The sequence below is a fragment of the Ruditapes philippinarum genome, unplaced genomic scaffold (genome assembly GCF_026571515.1).
Source record: "Ruditapes philippinarum isolate M1 unplaced genomic scaffold, ASM2657151v2 ctg723_1_1_1_1, whole genome shotgun sequence".
Classification (NCBI taxonomy): Eukaryota; Metazoa; Mollusca; class Bivalvia; order Venerida; family Veneridae; genus Ruditapes; species Ruditapes philippinarum.
The window spans coordinates 505,514-529,476 of NW_026866929.1; the positions used below are offsets into that span (position 1 = coordinate 505,514).

At 32.5% G+C, this 23,963-nt stretch overlaps 1 protein-coding gene across 1 annotated transcript in view; it reads right to left on the minus strand.

Moving 5' to 3' along the window:
* The window catches only part of LOC132734247 (thyrotropin-releasing hormone receptor-like), a 31,645-nt gene extending 17,280 nt beyond the window's left edge, over positions 1-14,365 (minus strand). Inside the window, exon 1 of the mRNA XM_060720951.1 lies at positions 14,183-14,365. The gene's annotated coding sequence lies outside the window, so the exon portion shown is untranslated. The remainder of the gene's footprint in view (positions 1-14,182) is intronic.
* Positions 14,366-23,963: the final 9,598 nt, after the last annotated feature.

Here is a 23,963-nt window from a genome sequence, read left to right on the forward strand (position 1 = left end):
TGACGGATTTCCGTTGTTTGGCGGATTTTTAGTTAGGGTTGAGCTACTGTTCAAATAATAACCTTGTTAGTCCGTGTTTCACGGTTGGAAAAGCTGCTCAACTGAATTGAGCGTCTGTATTTATAGACTTTGGCGTGGTAATTCCGAAATGAAATTTGCCCGCCGCTAAAACATTCAAAAGTACTCTTATCCAATAAGATTCGACAACGGAATTAGTTAACCAATCACAGCGTTCCGCTAAACATAGCACAGTCATGGCTCATACGCCGTTAGACAAAACAGATCCGTCAAGGATACGCTAAAATGTTATTATTCTTTTATAGAATAATAAAGACATAAAATATCGACAGATTTTTATATGATAGTCACTCTTTTTTTCCAAAACATGATTATGGTAGTTTCGTTGCATTACAGTACTTTCTCGGAATTTGGCCGGATATGGAACTTATTTCCGCTGAATCCGTCAGCTAGAAAATGTAAATAACACACATCTGTGTTCTAGTGACACTTTTAGTGTATACTTTCTGCATCTATTGTAATGGAATAATAGTTCAGGTATATTTCTACATATCTGATCGTTATTATTGTTATTCTTTGGTCAGTTGAGTATCTACGCTCAATTGTCAGGTTATTTCGCGACCCGGATCATGTTCACAGTTCTGAACGATATTTCAATGGTTCTTTAACTCGAAACATTGAATATTTATACTGTCTACTGTCATATATATAGTTGATAAACAACCACACTAATCACGGAAATGACAGAGCAGAATTCACGTAAAGGAAAGGTAAAATCTCGTCACACTGTCAAATTGTTTACATGTCTATCCATAACACTTCCCCCTCCTTATTTAAAAGAATATCCTCCTGGATAATGTTACTAATGAAAATGTTTTTACTAATGTCATACCAAGGGCTACGAAATTTAAATTAAATTATTTATAAACAATATCAACAAACAATATTTTAGAACACCAATGCATTATTTTTCATAAATCTGTCAATAAAAATATCTCTTATAGTTTATGCTCTAGGTTATTTTAAGAGTTTTCTATTAAAGTCGCACAACTGTCACATGTATTTTCTTTCTTTAAAAGATATTTTGTGCACTATGAAATAAATAAAACATTAAGATTAACAACGAAAACATTTAAAATGACACAATGTACATGTAGTACACATCACGCAACACATGACAGTGTAATTCATGTTTTTCACTTTTCACACATTATAACTGGATTAAATAACACTTTATTTTGTCTATGGCCACTCATTTAAGTTGTTTTCTAAAGTCATTCACATTAACATTCATCATATTTTGTTGCTTCACTTATTCACATATAACTCAATATAACCATCTGACTTCACTTAATCATTTTTATCTCAATATAACCATCTGACTTCACTTAATCACTTTTATCACAATATAACCATCAGTTCTGACTTCACTTAATTACATATAACTCCATATAACCATCTGACTTCACTTTATTACATAAAACTCAATATAACCGTCTTGACACTTGTCACACACATAACATTTGACACGCACTTCACAATGTAATTGTATTAAATAGCTTTAGAATGAATTTTATAAATCGCATAACATTACTAATCACAAAATACAAAACATGTAGTATTTTCACTTCAACAATGATTTTTGTATACATTTTTTTTTTGTATACATTTAATTAATTTCACTCTGTTAATCACTGTTTTGGGAACTGACTACTTCCTTCCTTATCCACATGGGGATATTCTTACCCGAATATGGCCACAATCTGTCAATGTGATAGGCTTTTGCTTTTTGTTTGCTGGAACGTTTAACACAACATATCAAATCATCAAGAACACTTGTAATTATGTAGGGACCTTTCCATTTATTGATCAATTTTGAACATATTCCCTTCTTTCTTGTTGGATCATGTAGCCATACTAATTGACCTTTATGATATCGTCTTTGTTTGGCATTTGTATCATAATGTCTCTTTTGGTAATTTGCGACACGACCAATATTTTGTCGTGCAAATTGGTGAATTTGACTTATTTTATGTTTCAGCATATCTGTATAACTGTCACTATCATATTGATCTGTGTTTTGTTCAGGGATTCCCACTACTGCATTTAAAGGTAGTGTCACTTCACGACCAAATAACATTTTATTTGGTGATACTTTAGTTGAGCTGTGCTCAGAACTTCGGTAGGCCATCATCACCAATGGTAGGTAATCATCCCAACTTGACTGATCTTTCGAACAGTATGCGGTTAACATGGATAGTATCGTACGGTTACTTCTTTCTATAAGGCCATTGGCTTGTGGTCTTAGACTTGTCGTACGCGTCTTTTCTATACCAAGGAAATCGCAAAGCTCCATTATCAATTGCGACTCAAAATTTCTGCCTTGATCTGTGTACAATTGTAGTGGTACACCAAACCTTACAACAAAATTATTTACAAATGCTTCAGCAACAGTTCTAGCATCCTGGTTTGGTATTGGAACACTTTCGGTCCATTTTGTGAACCAGTCTGCCATTACTAATATATATTTGTTTCCATTTTTAGAAACCGGAAGTGGACCCAAAATATCCGTGGCAACCCTTTCCATAGGCATGCCTACAATATACTGTCCCAATGGTGCTTTATTATTTTCTTTTGACAATTTTCGTGCTGTGCATGTATCACAGGCCTTACAATACAGCTTAATACTATCTGCAACACCAGGCCAGTAGAAACCTTGTCTGACCTTATATAATGTCTTTTCAAACCCAAGATGTCCAGATGTCGGAATATCATGACTGAAATTAATCACATCTTTCTGCCTCGATTTAGGTACAACAAGCTGCCAACCGACTAAACCAGATTCGTCTACATATTTTCGATACAGCATTTGACCGCGAACATTCAATCGGTCCCACTGACGCCAAAGAGTCTTCAGGAATGATGTGCCGCTAGACACCGTAGACCAACTTGGTCTCGATTCATTTTCCAATTTAGCGGAAAATAATGGACCAATATCAGGATCTGACATTTGTTCGGTCTTTATTTCTAAGGCGCTCCAACCATCAAGGTTAATTTGATGGGGTAGTATGTCATCGTCAATGGCTTTTGCAACTTCTTGCCGAGTTGTAACTCTTGATACTTTCTCACTTGGTTTCTCTATATCTTCATCATTTTTATTTTCAGCTGTTTCTGTTACATGTTCTTCATTTATTTGCTGCTGTCTGGCACAATTTCTGCAAGGGATTCGCGATAATGCATCTGCATTACTATGACATTTACCTGGTCTGTGTACCACCACTAGATTATAAGTGCCTAGCTCCTGTAACCAACGCGCGGTTTGACCTGTTGGAGCTTTTAGACTACGCATCCAACTTACAGCAGAATTATCGGTTCTAAGTAGGACTTCTTGACCATACAAGTATGAATGAAAATTTTTCAATGCTACAATCACAGCAAGTAACTCTTTTCTTGTTATACAGTATTGTTGCTCGTGTATATTCATGGCTTTACTCATGTAAGCAATTACACGTTCTTTACCGTCTTGTTCTTGTGACAAGATTGCGCCAACCGATTTATCACTCGCGTCTGTATCGAGAATGAATTTACAATCCATTTTAGGAAAAGCTAAGACAGGTGCTGTTATTAATGCTTGTTTAAGGGTATCAAATGCATTTTGACACTCTGTTGTCCAAACAAATTTAGCTTTCTTTTCACAGAGCTGATGAAGTGGACGTGCAACACTTGCGAAACCTTGAACAAATTTGCGATAATAGGATGCTAGACCAAAGAAACTTCGGACTTGTTTTGCGTTAACTGGTGTTGGCCAATTCTTGACAACCTCAATTTTACTTTCATCTGTATGGATACCATCTTCAGAAACTGTGTGTCCCAGAAATGTTACTGATTTTTGGAAAAATATGCATTTAGAAGACTTTAATTTCAGATTAGCATCTTGAAGTCTGGAAAAGACATTTTCTAACCGTTTTAAACATTCATCTACAGACTGACCTGGAGTGATGATGTCGTCCATATAAAGAAGTGATTCGACCCACTGGATACCTCTAAGAATATCAGACATGACACGCTGGAATGTTGAAGGTGCATTCACAAGACCAAACGGCATAACACGAAAATGATACAATGCATCAGATGTTGAGAAAGCTGTTTTAAGCTTGTCGTCTGGATCCATTTCAATCTGCCAAAACCCCGAACAAAGGTCCATGCAGTTGAACCACTTGGCACCGGCCAATGCATCTAGACATTCATCTACCCTTGGAAGGGGATATGCATCTTTTATGGTTACCTCATTAAGCTTTCTATAGTCAACACAGAATCTGGTAGAACCATCTTTCTTGGTAACAAGGACTATCGGTGACGACCAGGGGCTGTTAGATGGTTCGATAATACCTTTTGCTAACATTCGCTCAATTTCATCTTTTTCGCCTTGACGTTTATTGAATGGTTGTCGCCTAGGTTGTTGTCTTATTGGTACCGCATTGCCTGTATTAATTTTGTGTTTGACTCGATTTGTACAACCCAAATCATCTGTGGATGACACAAATATATCTTTATACTTGAACAGAAGCATCTCTAGTCGCTGCTTATAGGTATCATCTAAATAGACAGAACTTCGATTTAGTAAGTCATGTAAATGATCTTGTAGCTTACCATCCACATTATCTGTATGACCTTCGGCAGATATTTTGGCACATCTATGAACACTGTCTTGGTTTTCATCATTTTCATATTTTTCTTCATATGAAGACTTACAGCTACCTATATTCAACCCTTTATGAAGTGTTACACTATCATCACTGTCATTTATTACACCAATACCAATTTCTGCTTTGCAAGGATCAACCACTCCTTCGATTATTTTTATACCTTTATTTGCTTGAACACCTACGTCATTTTCAATAAAACCAGACTTGGAAAGTTTATCGCTGCTTGGTATTCTGACTTTAACATATGCGATTGATCTAGACTCTACCTCAACGCTTTCCATAACAATAACACGACATACCGTTTCAGCTTCACCACTTGTAAAACACTGTATGCTTTCTCCAGTACGCAATCGTAATTTCAAAGCATCCATATCCCAGTTTCGAACATGCTTCAAAATAAAATCTTGTCCAATGATACCTTCAGCAGTAATGTCACATACTATAATTGGATGTTCAATTTGAACTTGACCAAGTGTAATGTTGAAATTGCTTTTACCATATACCTTAATATTTGAACCATTTACACCCTGAATTTGCATATTCTTTTCAGGTAAAAACTTAATATTAAGCTTATCAAATGTTTCTTTAGAAATAAGAGTTGCTGTGCTACCACTGTCAAGTAAGAAATTGATAGATTTACCATTTACATTCCCTGTTATATACAAGCCGTTATCAAATTTTGTTCCTTTGTCGCCAACTTGACCAATTCTAGGACCAAAATTGTTATTTTCATTTGTTTTACCTTCATCATCTTTGTTTTTCAATTTAGACTTAACAGTTTGAGTCACAGTATCATTAACTTTACTTTCACTTTGAGGTCTTTTTATTTCAGTTGGTGTCCTCTCTCGACCTACAGGGAGGACTCTTCGCCGTTTCCCGACATTTGATTTGATTTGCCTTTTAAGTTGGTATCATTCATCTTCAATTTATGTTGGTTAGGGCAATCCCTAATGAAATGATCTGGTGACTGACAATTGAAACATGTCCTTGGTACATTCAGTCGTCTCCCTTGTCTCCTTTCAATCTTATCAAGTCTATATTGAATAGACTTCAAGGTTTTATGAAGTTCATCACTGCTATTTACATAGGATCTGTCCCATCTGCTTGAGGATTTATATGATGAGTCTGGTAGTGACTCATTGACTTGGCGAACAACATCTCGGCGTCTGTTATGACTTGTGTTATCACCCAATAATTCTTCATATCTTTCTACAACCTCTACAGCAGCTGTGATTGTTTAACAACCACGGTCCATAACTCTGCATCTCATCTCAACTGAAAGAGCTTTATAGAATTGTTGAAGTGCCAGCATTTCTTGAGCTTCAGGTTCTAAATTGCTGTAAGCTTTTCTTGCCAGTAGCCTGAGGTCATCACCAAAGGCTGCGATAGATTCACCATATAATTTTGTACGTGACTGGAATTTTGACAGCCATCTTGTCTGTTGTCGCGCACTACCAAACCTTTGTTCAAGCGATATAATAAGTCCACGATAACTGCCTTTCTGGACTGCAGGAAGACTTGTATAGAAAATACGCGCTTGACCTTTCAGACTAGCAGCTAGAGTTAGAAGCATTTCTTTCTCATTCCATTGTCCTAATTCAGCACAGTCCTCAAAATGTGATATATACTGCTCCCAATCTTCCTCACCAGTAAATGGGTCAGGTTTAATTACTATTGAAGGCCTTCGAGACCTGTTACAACAATGAAATTGTCTGTCATATCTATTATGTCTGTCATACTGTTCATCATCTTGTTGACCTCTTATTTCACGCCTAGGAGAATCATTCACATTCTCATGGTCACCTTGAGCATGATTAAACTCAACCTCAGAATCTGAGTTATCCATTTTATTTTGTTTTTAAATTCAATTACTCAAAAAAATATATCAGTGGCCAAACCTGCCGCGCAGGGAGCTTTCCAGGGCCTTAACCTTATACCATATATATAGGTACCATAAAGAAATTCATAAAGATTTATTAATTTTGCTTTGGCTTCTTATCAACCCTAACTTAAAGATGCACCATTAATAATAGTAAACAAATAAGTTCAATATCACTGTTTTATAGGTTTACACTTCCAAATGTTTAATGTTCAATAGTTTATAATCTGTTTCACTGTAAGGTTCTTGATATTAGTCAGAACTAAAATCGGCACTTCTGACACCAAAATGTTACCGTTGTCACTGTTGAAATGATTTTGTCAGGATCACTTTTAAGGCTACTGAAGTTAAATGGTACGGTAATTTACCATAAAACTTAATCAGTGGAAAAGAATATAAACACTTGAAAATACCAAAACGCTCAAGTACAGTTAATCTTATTTATTAAGATCTTCTGTTAAATAAATGCATAAAACAGGATAATTAAATACTGTAAAACAAGTAAATTAATGCCCTTGGTACATTCAGTCGTCTCCCTTGTCTCCTTTCAATCTTATCAAGTCTATATTGAATAGACTTCAAGGTTTTATGAAGTTCATCACTGCTATTTACATAGGATCTGTCCCATCTGCTTGAGGATTTATATGATGAGTCTGGTAGTGACTCATTGACTTGACGAACAACATCTCGGCGTCTGTTATGACTTGCGTTATCACCCAATAATTCTTCATATCTTTCTACAACCTCTACAGCAGCTGTGATTGTTTTACAATCACGGTCCATAACTCTGCATCTCATCTCAACTGAAAGAGCTTTATAGAATTGTTGAAGTGCCAGCATTTCTTGAGCTTCAGGTTCTAAATTGCTGTAAGCTTTTCTTGCCAGTAGCCTAAGGTCATCACCAAAGGCTGCGATAGATTCACCATATAATTTTGTACGTGACTGGAATTTCGACAGCCATCTTGTCTGTTGTCGCGCACTACCAAACCTTTGTTCAAGCGATATAATAAGTCCACGATAACTGCGTTTCTGGACTGCAGGAAGACTTGTATAGAAAATACGCGCTTGACCTTTCAGACTAGCAGCTAGAGTTAGAAGCATTTCTTTCTCATTCCATTGTCCTAATTCAGCACAGTCCTCAAAATGTGATATATACTGCTCCCAATCTTCCTCACCAGTGAATGGGTCAGGTTTAATTACAATTGAAGGCCTTTGAGACCTATTACAACAATGAAATCGTCTGTCATATCTAGTATGTCTGTCGTACTGTTCATCATCTTGTTGACCTCTTATTTCACGCCTAGGAGAATCATTAACATTCTCATGGTCACCTTGAGCAAGATTAAACTCAACCTCAGAATCTGAGTTATCCATTTTATTTTGTTTTTAAATTCAAATACTCAAAAAAATATATCAGTGGCCAAACCTGCCGCGCAGGGAGCTTTCCAGGGCCTTAACCTTAGACCATATATATAGGTACCATAAAAAAAATTCATAAAGCTTTATTAATTTTGCTTTGGCTTCTTATCAACCCTAACTTAAAGATGCACCATTAATAACAGTAAACAAATAAGTTCAATATCACTGTTTTATAGGTTTACACTTCCAAATGTTTAATGTTCAATAGTTTATAATCTGTTTCACTGTAAAGTTCTTGATATTAGTCAGAACTAAAATCGGCACTTCTGACACCAAAAATGTTACCGTTGTCACTGTTGAAATGATTCTGTCAGGATCACTTTTAAGGCTACTGAAGTTAAATGGTACGGTAATTTACCATAAAACTTAATCAATGAAAAAGAATATAAACACTTGAAAATACCAAAACGCTCAAGTACAGTTAATCTTATTTATTAAGATCTTCTGTTAAATAAATGCATAAAACAGGATAATTAAATACTGTAAAAACATGTAAATTATTGCCCTTGGTATAGTTATTGTAGATCTAATGAGTTCGTCAATGTAAAGTTGTAAAAGAAGGGGTTATATGAACGTATTTCGCGTAAATTACAGTTAAAGTCTTCTAGCGGAATATTTATTTAGCGGAATGTTCAAGTTTTGACGGATTTCCGTTGTTTGGCGGATTTTTAGTTAGGGTTGAGCTACTGTTCAAATAATAACCTTGTTAGTCCGTGTTTCACGGTTGGAAAGCTGCTCAACTGAATTGAGCGTCTGTATTTATAGACTTTGGCGTGGTAATTCCGAAATGAAATTTGCCCGCCGCTAAAACATTCAAAAGTACTCTTATCCAATAAGATTCGACAACGGAATTAGTTAACCAATCACAGCGTTCCGCTAAACATAGCACAGTCATGGCTCATACGCCGTTAGACAAAACAGATCCGTCAAGGATACGCTAAAATGTTATTATTCTTTTATAGAATAATAAAGACATAAAATATCGACAGATTTTTATATGATAGTCACTCTTTTTTTCCAAAACATGATTATGGTAGTTTCGTTGCATTACAGTACTTTCTCGGAATTTGGCCGGATATGGAACTTATTTCCGCTGAATCCGTCAGCTAGAAAATGTAAATAACACACATCTGTGTTCTAGTGACACTTTTAGTGTATACTTTCTGCATCTATTGTAATGGAATAATAGTTCAGGTATATTTCTACATATCTGATCGTTATTATTGTTATTCTTTGGTCAGTTGAGTATCTACGCTCAATTGTCAGGTTATTTCGCGACCCGGATCATGTTCACAGTTCTGAACGATATTTCAATGGTTCTTTAACTCGAAACATTGAATATTTATACTGTCTACTGTCATATATATAGTTGATAAACAACCACACTAATCACGGAAATGACAGAGCAGAATTCACGTAAAGGAAAGGTAAAATCTCGTCACACTGTCAAATTGTTTACATGTCTATCCATAACAATACAATGCTTAAATGCGAACTCGTACTCAGGCAAAACTCTACATTTTATTGTTCCCTTTTTAATGTATTTCCAGAGAGGTGTACGTTTTTAGCAGATTTATTGCTCACAAACAGACAAAAGCACAGTCATCAAGAACGCCGCCCGTTTTCTACTGCCAATTGACTTATGTTGGTATTTAAGTCACATCGACACTGTCAATGTCATAGGGTGAATCTCAGTAAAACCACCGGACTTCCGAATGCAAGTTGTTAAGCTTAATTTACTTAAAAGAAATCTAATTCAAATCTACGCAGTTGAGACGCCAGTAACCCTAATCATTTAGCCTCTGAGGGCCCAGCTCATATTAAAGTTAAATTCTTTCTTCATATTTTCATATTTATTTTATTACTTTATAAATCTTTAAATACTTAAAATTACTCCATTAACTGAACATTTAGAGTTAAAAGTTTGCTCTACTTTGTAATAAGTTAATACCATTGCAAATAAACGGTTTCTAATTATTTCTTACTTATTTCAGAAGCTTTAGGTGAACTTTCAATTTATTTTCAAATAAAGTTATTAAAATGTCATATTTATTAAATGTGATCAAAGCCTTAAATGAAACATACAAATGCATTTACAAGGGAAACATCAGCGAGGAAATTGTCTGTAATACGGTAGTTAGAGTGTATTAGAGTAAATCTAAAAAGATTGATCGATGTTATATATCCATTAAAACCGGCGGAATAAATTGAATAAAAATTGTTGTAGTTTCATATCATTGATAATCGATTAATCAAGCGAGTCAGTCTAGAAAAAGTATTTGCACTACCCGATAAACTGTCTCAATTACTGTGAACATCATTTTGCACCTAATAGAAAACATGACGCAAGCACCTTTTATCAATGAACATTATATCCCTTGAAAATAGGTGAACAAAAGCAGCGGTGACAAAATCAAAGCGCCACTATTACAAATCCTACAAGTTCATATAAATGAGAATTTACCTGTACGTTCATATAATATACATGTTTGGTTTAAACATATTTATTCAACGTGAACATTATTTACAAAGTACATTTTGGGATTGAACAGAAAGCTATAAAAACTTTTGATTGTCCTCTTCTATGTTTATCAATGTTGTCTGATTTGTCCCATTTAAATGGATTAATAATAGCGAAAAGAAATTTTAATTTCGAAATCTAAGACAACACCTGGGTTCCTTAAAGTAATAAGAACACATTCAAAATGAGTTATAGTTTGAACACTTACTGCATTTATACAAACACTAAAAAGTAGATGAATGGAAACTAATCATTCTGTAATAATTATTTGCACTTTTGATAATTGTAAAACGCAGCATTAAATTTCTGTACATTTTGCAAAATTAATAATTAATATTCTCAACATGTAGCTGCATTTACTATCATTGCAGCAAAACAAAGATTATATTCAAAATTGATACTTTTATCATCTATTTAGCGCAGTCGCTCTTGTTGTTGTCTTTTTTCTTTTATTCCATGCTAGAATAAAGATATATTATGCTCAAATGTGATATTAGAAAATATGGATAATTGCAACAAAGCCTCTTTGTAAATGTAAAATCAACATGTTTTGACTCCACACGAAGAAGATATATTATGTTTAAAAATAATTCTACACACTAAAGGTGGTCACACTATGAGAATATAGTGTCATTAAAAAAAACTCATTTATTTAAAGGAAAGACAACTTTTACTTAACCTGTAATAGTGAACACAGCTTGCCACATATACCCATACATAGTTTATTCATGCTTTATTCAAATAAGAGATATTCATAGATTTTAAGATATTTCTGTGTTTTAAATTTTTTATTAACAAGTATATCTTAAAGTGCTGCAATTTCACTTGCTTTTGCTTTCAAAGGATTTATAAATTTTTCAGAATTCAGTAACGATTTACGTGTACTCATAAAAATTATCTCTATAACATGATTTGCGGACTTCTTTCTGACTAGTAAATAAAGAACTATGTCTTTGCCTCGTATATTTAATTCATTTACAAACATCTGTTTTAATGAAATACTATCATCTCATCTGTTGGCCAACTGGATCCGGTTGTTCAAAACATTGGTTAGTGTTAACCAGTGGTTAAATTCATTATCCGCTGGTTAAATTTTGTCTGTTGGATAAATTCTGTTGCTCAAAACTTATCCAATGGATAAAATGCGTAATCCAGCGGTTAACTTTAACCAGTCCTATGACCACCGGATAATGCTCTTAACCAGTGGAAGTAATTTCAATTCAAAATTTGAAAAAAGTTGTTTTTGAATTTTTCTTATGTGTCACAGTGTGTCTAATGGAAAAAAATATCTATACTTTTAGGCTTCTGATATACTTTTTGTTCAATTCCAAAAACAAGAAAGCACAAAACATGCAAAACTATTTTTTGGGAGCTTTTTGATTCTAATAAATTTATTATTCATCAAAAATCAGCCATTTTGTTTCCAGAATCACTAACCAACCCCTTAGCATTGTGGTACTTAACCAGTGGATAAATACGCTATCCACTGGTTAGGTAGCCAGTGTACTATCCAACTATTAAACAATGAAATTTTATCCACTGGATAGCTGGCCGCTGGTAAAGGATTTAGCCAGTGGATAAGCTATCCATTGGTTAATTTTAACCAATGTTTTGAACAACCCGGTCCTGGCGACTACGGAATCAGCTCGTGCGAACAGTGCAGGCCAAGATCATCGTGGTCTGCATTGTTCGCTATTCAGTCAGTACATATTTTTTTTAAAAAATTCTGAAATGATGAATGATTTTGTCTTAATTGAAAACTCGATAAGTCTATTTAAGATATTGAGCATGGTAAGGGTTAAACGAGAGAGAAAGATAGTATTTGATAGTCACGACAAAACCAATGCGTTTGCGACCAGCATGGATCCAGACCATCCTGCGCATCCGCGCAGTCTGATCAGGATCCATGCTGTTCGCTATCAGTTTCTCTACTTATAAAAGAGTTGGTAAGCGAACAGCATGGATCCTGATCAGACTGCGCGGATGCGCAGGCTGGTCTGGATCCATGCTGGTCGCAAACGCATTATGTTGGTTTTGTCATGACACGGCTCATTTAACTTTTTAACTCAGTTTTCCAATCTGTTGTATACCTTAAGACCTTTTTGCCGTTTATCATTTACTTTAGTATCAATTAAGTACATTATCACTAACATGATGCTAATGAAAGTGACAAAAATGTTACACATACTACTAAATATTTTAAGAACTTTCTAAAAAAATATTTGGAATGTAATAATGATCCAACAATCAAAACGATATCACATTTTTGGATTGTTTTTTTTTTATATATATATATATTTCGAATAAATTAACTTATAACGCAAAAATATCACATATATTTTCATTCCACACCAATGAACTTCCAGCATTATACCATGTGATGTTCCAATATAAATCATTATGAGATTTACCCCTTTAAGAATTTATTAAAAGAAATTGGTATCAACTCCTAAACTCCATCTAGCCGCGTTCTCATTCTTTGAATTCAAAAATCAAAATCACATCCATATTGCACTCGAAATAACGGTATGTTTATATAATCTATTTTTTTAAAAAAAACACTGTTGATTGTGCGTGTTTGTGCTTTCTCTTTAAGAATGATGGTGTGCAATAAAAAGTTCATTACCATGTTGATTTTATTGGACACAGCTGCAAAACTATTAGACTCGGCCACGACCTCGTCCAATATAGATTAAACAGCTGTGTACTCGTTAAGAAACATCCAGTACTATACTAAGCAATGTACATCAATCTCATTGAATCTGTGAGACTAAATGAAGCAAAACAAAAACTTTCAATGTATAAAGCTAATATTTCATGATAATAAAAACGATTTATTTTTTTTAACATAACCTGATTTTTTTCTTTCCTTAGTTAATACCAATAATCACATTTGAATATTTTATACTCTTATTTTTTCTTCAATAATATAAAAAAAAACATATATTTTTACCTAAATGACTGTGTCAGTCGTCAACTATTTCTATATGTAAGGATCCATCTCCTGCATACAGTACTTTTTGCATGCGTTAAAACAAAATATACGAAGATATAACGCAACTGATTCATCATAAAAAATCTAATTACATTCTTGATATGTTATAATTTATGATGTAATTAGCAATAGCACACCTTTAATTTCGCTACTTACATGTATATATCAGCATGACTTATCAAAACACAATAATATTATCATGATAAAAAAATACAAAATATGATTATTGCCAAATTAACCTATAGCTCTTCAGCGCTTCTTATGTAAAATTCTTCCAAGTATAATTTCCAATAACCGTAAATTATACCATACCCAGACTATGGTATAATTTTCAGTGTTGAAGATCGAAGGAGTAAGTGTTTCTGGGCGGAGCTATAGGTTAAAACAGATACACCATTGGTGCGTTGACGATTTCTGGGTTTGCGTAAATTATACCATAATCACGTGACCTTTCTTATGCAACCTCACTCGACTTCGTCTCGTGAGGTTAAGGCATAAGAAAGGTCACGTGATTATGGTATAATTTACGCAAACCCAGAAATCGTCAACGCAGCAATGGTATATCTATTACGTATAGTAAATAAATAACAGCAAAATACGTTATAAAACTTCTTACATTAAAATAAACAAAACATGTACATTACCTTTTGTGATTTTTATCCGAACTGACGATTCTACATTGCTTTTGTTTTGTTGTTGTTTTCTTTAACAATTTTTTTACCTTAGGTATGATGTCAGTCAATTACAGGCAAAATGTTCTAACTACGGAGGCGGGAAGATTGTTGCCTCAAAAACCGATAGATATCTATATTTACAGTTAACATCTGTCTGTATGCATCGTTCAATACAGTTAACATCATTTGCCTTATTATCTTTACATTATATATACAAGTATATAAACATTATTTTAAAAGCAAGTACATCACAAGCAACTGCAGTACGTTTTGTCACTTTTGTGCAATTTGATTGGTTAGAAAAAAGAAGGAAGCAAAATCAAGAACAAAATAGAGACATGTATTTACGAGGGATGATAAAAAAATAAACCGGACTGTGACTGACAATTGAAGAATTTTCATCCTATCACTTATTGTTATATATCATACTTAATCGGAAAACAATACCTGTAAACTGATGCTATATCTTATCTGATAACGCAAATGGCTTGTCCGTAACAGCGAATTCAAAAACCATGGTAACGCACACCCGGCGCAGTGCGTAAATTCGCCTTGACATCAGGCGCTTTATGCTGCGTGTATTTTACAATATGGCACATTTAGATTTCAAAATACACCAAAACGTCATGAACCATATCTTTGACGTTGTCAGTAAAAATGACTTCATTTAAACCATACTTATATTTACAATCACAATTCAAACGTCACATGTTAACGAAATACTCGCGTTAAAACTATGTCGTCGGAATGTCTCGAAAATCGATCATTAGGAAAAATTTGTCAAAAGTAAGACGAGAAACTGTTTAAAAAGTAGAAAAAGATTATGGCTATCAAGGGAAAAGTTCCAGAAAGCCACAGCATATTTTTTGATAAGCATAAAGGATTAAGAAAGGATAATAGAGAAATAGAAAACAAGTAAGGGTGAGACAGAAAAAGGAAATTTTCAAGGACGTTGGTGACGTCAATCGCAAAGACGTTGAAAAATGACAGTCGATTGACTGCGGACATTGTCAATGATGTTCGACAGTAGCTACGGGACGGTGCAGTCAACTCTGAGGATTTTAAAATGATAATAGTTAATGCATTAATTACATATATTGTATTCTTGGTTTACAATTGTATCAATTATTTTTCTTATTTTACGCAGTAGTCTTATGGAGAAATTGTATCAACAATTTAACAGTCACTGTTCAAATCGGCTATGCGTTTTATTTATTTTAAAATAATGACAATTTTGATCATAGTTGTATTATTCTGTTATTTCTTTTGTATGTATGATACATTATCATTCAGCAACATTATTTTACATTATTTGTAGTACATAATATAGTTATTTGCATGTGCGATTTTTTCAACAATCAAGTTACAGAAGGAAATAACGGAAGTTTGCGTAATTACAGGAGCTCTTTATCACCATTTATTCTATTACAATACAATATGATACCCACTTGTACAGAAATATATATAGGCAGTGGATCCGCCGCATCAACAATATGACTGTACCACGTATTGGCCTAGTCCGTGAATGCGTAAAAAGCTGCTCCGTTAAGGACAATACGCTTGTGACGTCGTTAACGTCAATTTTAAAGTTATACCGTGCGCCGCATTGCTTGACATGTACACTTCAATAACAGCATAACTTTTTTCTTTGTTAATATTTCTTGTTGGTATTTTTTGTATCATTTAGGAGATAAATTCCGATTTATTTTCCGTGTATTTTTATGTAAATTCATTTAACAGGTAAAGGATAATTTACAAAGTCCGGTTAATTTTTGATCATCCCTCGTATTTCAGTTTAACTTTAACCTTTTCCAATACAGCGAAATTCATGTATGGTGGAACCCTAAATGTATCCCTTTCTATAATTGTTCGATATTTTTCATTAGCCAATATGATCATTAAAGGGAAAATTGAATCGTTGATTGTTAGAAACATTCATATATAATTATGTCTTGGTTATTAAAATGCTCTACTGATTCATTTGTGATGCCAAAGTTATATTTGAAAATTCATGCTTTTAAATGATTAGAATGTAGATTTGTAATAAATTTGTATAAACCGAGAATGTAGATAATCCTTTTTTTATTAACCGATGTCTTAGTATCCGTAATTTATTTCTCTATTAACCGATGTCTTAGTATCCGTAATTTATTTCTCTATTAACCGATGTCTTAGTATCCGTAATTTATTTCTCTATTAACCGATGTCTTAGTATCCGTAATTTTTTTCTCTATTAACCGATGTCTTAGTATCCGTAATTTATTTCTCTATTAACCCATGTCTTAGTATCCGTAATTCCGTAATTTATTTCTCTATTAACCGATGTCTTAGTATCCGTAATTTATTTCTCTATTAACCGATGTCTTAGTATCCGTAATTCATTTCTCTATTTACTTATGTATTAGTATCCGTAATTTATTTCTCTATTAACCGATGTCTTAGTATCCGTAATTTATTTCTCTATTAACCGATGTCTTAGTATCCGTAATTTATTTCTCTATTAACCGATGTCTTAGTATACGTAATTTATTTCTCTATTAACCGATGTCTTAGTATCCGTAATTTATTTCTCTATTAACCGATGTCTTAGTATCCGTCATTTATTTCTCTATTAAACCATGTCTTAGTATCCGTAATTTATTTCTCTATTTACTCATGTATTAATATCCGTAATTTATTTCTCTAGTTACTCATGTATTAGTATCCGTAATTTATGTCTATTAACCCATGTATTAGTATCCGATAAATCATGCTTGTTCCTTCAATGATTTGATAAATGAGTTAACATTCATATGGTGTTGTTTGAGTGTAGTTATCGTTTTTTGCTCCTGTTGTTAAAGATCTTAACTAGCTTTACTTCTCATCAGGTGATTAAATATACAAGATTACTCGACCATGTACTTCGGAGCCTCATTTTTGAACAGCCACATAACATGTTGGCAAACCGAAGGTAAAGAATGTACCTAACAAAATCATAAGGACACAAGTATATTGAATTAAGATAATTCAAAACTAAATTAGTTTTTACGCCACTTAAATGTGAATATAAAACAAAACTTTTTTGTATTTCTAACAGGGACATCTGCCGACTACAGCATTTGGAACACACACGCTGTATTAACCTGATCAATATACAATAAAAGTGGCTTTCTCATTTAAATATTGTTATAAGAATAGCTATGCATCACTTTGTGATTTATCTATGTACATATATGTGGTAAGAGACTATAAAAAGAAATAAAATGATTTAGTAAACAAGTAATCGATTCCGCTGAAAAAATCAATTTTGAAACATAACAAGTATTATTATTAAAACCTTTTGTAAACATCTTTATACTAATTATCACCTAAAGCTAAATATAATCATGTGAGCATGTTTTCTCTAACCCACTACAAAAGACGAATGGCAGCAGATGTTTGATGTTGTGAGAGGAAGTTTAATGTAAAAATTAATACTATTTTCCCTCTGTAGAAAGGTCAAAGACTTGTGATTTATGATGTTTTAATAACGATTTTGAGGCATGTTAGACGTTTTCGACGTGAATAAAGTAGTCTAGTAAGTGCTGAGTTAAAGAAGCTTTTTTTTCAAAATGGTTAATTGCTTTAATTAAACATAAATTGTCTGACTTATATTGTAACGAGTGGCACTCCTTTGTTAGATGTTCTTCTAAATGTAAACACTACCAATCAATCGAAGAATCGAAGAAACGTTCAAATTCGAACCGTACTTATACTTATACCTCATAACGTGCTTAGATATGTCATCTAATTTCAAACCCTTTATAACAGACTCCTGATAATAGCCGGAAGATGTGGTAGAACTGAACGACACTAGAGAAAAAAGTATACTTTGCAGCCGAATTGGTGATGAATTTCATTATTGTACATTTGTTTTAAAACTTAATTTTGAAATAAATCACAATATATATTTATTTTCTTGATTTAATTGACCATTTTAAAAGTGAAATATACCACAACTGATATGTTAAATGGAATTTTAAGGAATAGTGTTATTCCAAATAATGTAGACAAACTACTTAGTTAATGAAAAAAGTCATATTCGAACACTTTTACCTATTTACTTACTGTCTTAAACAGTATACTGACAGTCATCATTACTTCAAGTTTAACGTTCTTTAATATTTGTTGTTCTGGATAATCTAAACAGAGTCCTCTCAGGGGTAGTTAAACCTCTGCTAGCTTAACCCATGTTGTTATTAATGAAATGTAATATGATACATAAAGATATCAAGCCAAGCAAAAGTGTAAATAACTGTTCAAATGCACATAATTGTAATAAATTCCCACAGCCATGCCCAGTATTTATTCTAATTAATATTTGTGTTTAGAAATATTCGTTGCAGTTCTTAAGGCATGTAACTGATTTGACTGAATATTCCTTATTATTTGATAATCTATGTCAATATATACAGAAGTATGTCGATTCAAATATCTTAGTTGATTACATGTAGCGCCAGATCTTTGCGGAATTGTATTTTCAGCTGGGTGTTTGTTTGTTCGATTAACCGGCAAAAATCACCCTTTTGTGTATGTAAGTGTAATCATATGTTGTATACAAGATAAGTATCAGTTGATTAATAACTCAATGTTTATCGGTTATTTGCTCACCCTAAAAAATCCCTTGGTAGAATTATTCCATTACGCTATTTATTCATGGCATGTAAGGGATACATAATCAAATAAATAAAAGTGCTGTTAGCAGCAAACCCCTAGAATTTAATGCAAATACTTATAGTAGATATGTATATTCGGTGGCTACGTTTACAGCTTGTGTTGGTTTCATTGCAATTGTTGTGGGTTATATCTTCATTCTAAAGTAATAAAAATAAACAAAGAGGTTTTAGAGTAGGATTTTAATTATATAAGGCAAATAATTAAAGGACAAACGCATGTGGCAAAATAAATAATTAGAGTTTATAAACTTTAGAAACGTTTAATTGAGTTGTTCAAACGTACTATTTCATTATTTATTTCATGTGATGTTTGCATGATACATCTTAAGTTTTGCATTAAAAAAGGTCCTGCTTTATGATATTTGGTCAAATATTTCACTGTTCTATTTTCTAATATATTTTCAGAGGTTTATGTTTTTAGTAGATTTATTGCTTACAGAGATACAGCACAGTCATCAAGAAAGTCCGTTTTTACAGCCAATTGACTTATCAGAACAACATTTTAGTTTGTATATCGACACTGTCAAGGTCATAGGGTGAATCTCAGTAGAACCACCGGACTTCTGTATGCCAGCTGTAAAGCTTATTTACATAAAATAAAATCCAGAGTTCGTGAAGAAATTCGATTCTATGCCGTTGGGATGCCAGTAACCCTAATCAATTAGCCACTGAGGGCCCATCTCATATAAAAGTTATTTTTGCATACAATGTATTTCTGTTTTTACTAACTAAATCTTGAAATACTTAAATTACTAGTACTCCATTTACAGAACATTTAGAGTTAAAAATTTGCTCTACTTAGTAATGAGTTAATACCATTGCAAACAAACGTGTTCAAATTATTTATTACTTATTTCACAAGCTTGAGGTGAACTTTCAACTTATTTTGAAATAAAGTCATTGAAATGATTTATTAATTGAACGTGATCAAAGTCTGAACTGAATTTACAAGGGAGAAAATCAGCGAGGAAATTGTCTGTAATACGGTAGTTAGAGTGTATTAGAGTAAATCTAAAATGATTGATCCATGTTATATATCCATCAAAACCGGCGGAATAAATTGAATAAAAAGTGTTGTATCCTCAGCTATTAGTTTTCGTATCATATCGTTGCTAATCGATTAATCAAGCAAGTCAATCTAGAAAACTTATTTGCACTACCCGATAAACTGTTTCAATTACTGTGAACATCTTTTGCACCTAACAGAAAATATGACGCAAACACCATTTATCAATAACATAATAGGTGAACGAATCTCAGTTGGTGTTATCAAAGGTGGCAAAATCTAAATGCTACAATTACATATCATACAATTGCAAGTTTGTAGATCAGAGATTTTCCGTTGCTCGATTTATTATTTTTACCTCACAAGCATTCCAAAACTAATTTAGTAAAAGTTCAGTCCTCCACAATTTCTGCTGTTAATGAAAGAAAGTATAATTTAGAATAATTTGTTGTTGTTCAAATGGACCACTTAGTAAATATTACGAAATATAATGCTATCAGCAATATTGTTTTTAACAAGTATCGTTTATTTTGACATACATTTACATGTTGTTATTTTTGGTTGTAATGTGAATTTTATATTTGTTACTGGAATTTACCTGTACGTTAATATACATGTTTATCAATGGATTAATAATAGCGAAAAGACATTTTAATTTCGAAATCTAAGACAACACCTGGGTTCCTTCAAATAATTACAACTCATTTAAAATGAGTTTTAGTTTAAACACTTACTGCATTTATACAAACTCTTAAAGTGGATAACGTAAACAAATCATTATGTAATTATTATTTGCACTTTTGATAGTTGTAAAGCATGGCATTAAATTTCTGTACATTTTGCAATAGTTAATTATTGACATTCACAACATGCAGTTGCATATAGTATCATTTCAGCAGAACATGGATTAGATTCAGAATTGAAACTTTTATCTATTTACCACATTTACCAAAGTTGTTTTGTCTTTTTTTTTTACAAATATTCCATGCAAGACTTAAGATATACTATGCTCAAATTTATATTAGAAAATATTGATAACTACTACCTAGTCTCTTTGTAAATATAAAATAACCATGTTTTGGATTTACACAAAAATAGATATGTTATGTTTAAAATTTTTGCACACTATAGTTGGTAGCAATATGAAAATATAGTGTCATCTTTTAAGGAAAGACCAACTTTACTTGGCCTGTAAAAGGGAGCACAGCTTGCCATATATACCCATACAGAGTTAATTCATTCTTTTATTCAAATAAGACATATTCAAAAACAATTCGCAAATTTCAATAAATTTCTGTGTTTTAAATATTTTACTAACAAATGAACTTATATCTTCAAGGGCTGCAATTTCATTTGCTTTTGCTTTCAAAAAATTTACAAATATTTTCAGAATTCAGTAAAGATCAACGTTTGATAATAAAAATGATATCACATTTTTGGAACTTTGATATATTTTTCGAATACATTAACGTATAACGCAAAAAATATCACATATATTTTTATTCCACTCCAATGAACTTCCAGCATTTGTACCATGTGATGTATTAGTAGGCCATATCACTGATCTTTTTAACAGAGTTTTTGATGCAGGCTATTTTCCAGAAATATGGTCTGAAGGCTTTATTATACCTCTTCATAAAAAAGGTGATCATACTAATGTTAATAATTATCGTGGCATCACATTACTAAGTAACTTTGGGAAATTATTTATAAGTATCTTGACAAATAGAGTGGAAAAATGGTTTGATGAGAATAACATTTTGTCAGACGCTCAATTTGGTTTCAGAAAGGGGTGTAGTACAGTAGATGCAATTTTCGTGTTACACAATTTAATAAACCATATGTTAACTCAAAAAATGCGATTACCTTGTGCTTTTATCGACTTAAAAAAGGCGTTTGACTCTGTGAACCGCAATGCATTATGGTATAAATTGTTTAATATGGGATTAGATGGGAAGTTACTTAGAACTTTTAAATCAATGTATTCAATTGTTAAGTCGTGTGTTAAACATTGCAATACATTTTCAGAGTTTTTCAATTTATCGGTTGGGCTACGACAAGGCCAAAATAATTCGCCCGCCATGTTTGCACTATTTTTAGAAGACCTAGAATTATTTTTACAAAACTCTGTCGATTGTGGATTGAATATATTTGAAATATGTATAGTAATATTGTTATTCGCTGACGATACGGTAATAATTGGTAACTCGCAAGAGGATTTACAGCAAAGATTAAACTCTTTATTTGAACACTGTAATCTATGGGGCCTAGAGGTAAATACCTCCAAAACTAAAATAGTTGTTTTTCGGAATAGAGGACCAGTACTTCCTCATGAACGTTGGTTTGATAATAATGAAGCTTTGGAAATTGTTGACGATTTTAATTATTTAGGTGTAGTATTTAATTACACTGGGTCCTTTGTACTTCACAATCAATATCTTATAGGTAAAGCTTTGAAAGCAATGAATGTTTTAATATGTAATATTAACAAGTATGAAATTTCCCCTTCTGTTTCCTCACAATTATTTGATGCTTTTGTCGGCTCTATCATAAATTATGCTTGTCCAGTCCGGGGATTTACAAAATCTAAAGATATAGAGAGATTACACTTGAAATTTTGCAAGTTAATTCTTGGTGTGAAAATAAGCTCCTGTAATGCAGCAATTTATGGTGAGCTAGGAAGATACCCACTTTATGTTAATAGATATGTTCACATAATAAAATATTGGTTTAAAGTGATACATTCAAGCAATATCATTGTTAAATGTGTGTATATAAATACATTAAATCAGTGTAAAAAAAGGAGTAAAAAACTGGGCATATAAAGTAAAAGGAATTTTAGATGAATTTGGTTTCTCTGAGGTGTGGAATTGTCCTGAACTTTATAATCCAAAAGAATTTGTTAATATTTTTAAACAAAGAGTCATTGATGTTTTTTAAACAAAAATGGTTTTCAGATATTGTTAATAATAACGTTTTAAATACATTGTATAGATATATCAAGGATAATTTTTCTATGGAATGCTACTTAGATAAAATTAAGTGTATGAAATCAAGACAACAATTAACCCGTCTCAGAATATCTGCGCATAATTTAAGAATAGAATCTGGTAGATATGGTAGAAACAGACTTGAAAGACATGAGCGCATATGTCAACTTTGTAATACACAAGATATTGAAGACGAATTTCATTTTATACTTGTTTGTAATTTGTACCAGGAAATACGCACTAAATTCATTAAAAGATACTATTATAAAAAAAAAACCAGCATGTCTAAATTCATAGAATTACTTCAGTCATGTGAAAAGTCTATATTATTAAATTTATGTAAATTTATTTATTTTGCAAATAGTAAAAGAAAAGAAATGTTGATAAGCTTAGGTTATACATAAATGTAATGTTATTGTCATAGATATTGTAAACGTTTAGATTTCGCTAGTAATTTTTATATTAAAATGAGATTATTCTGATATTAAAAATGAGATTATTCTGATATACATTTATTTTATACAAATCCATTTTTTTTCGCAGCAATATATGTTCATTCTCCAATATACTGTAAATCTTTGAATTATATCATGTGTCTATCTATTTATAATATTTGATATATGTAATGTAACAAGATACTGTATTGTATACGTTACGAAATAAAATTTCTGTTCTGTTCTGTTCTGATGTTCCAATATAAATCATTATAGGATTTACCCCTTTTAGAATTTATTAAAAGAAATCCGTATCAATCGCTAAACTCCATCTAGACTCTTTCTCATTCTTTGAATCCAAAAATCAAGATCACATCCATATTGCACTCGAAATCACGGTATCTTTATATCATCTTCTTTTTTTTTCTTTTTTTTAAAGACAAACACTGTTGATTGTGCGTGTGTGTGCGTGTGTGTGCTTTCTCTTTAAGAATGATGGTGTGCAATAAAAAGTTCATTACCATGTTGATTTTATTGGACACAGCTGCAAAACTATTAGACTCGGCCACGGCCTCGTCCAATATAGATTAAACAGCTGTGTACTCGTTAAGAAACATCAAGTACTAT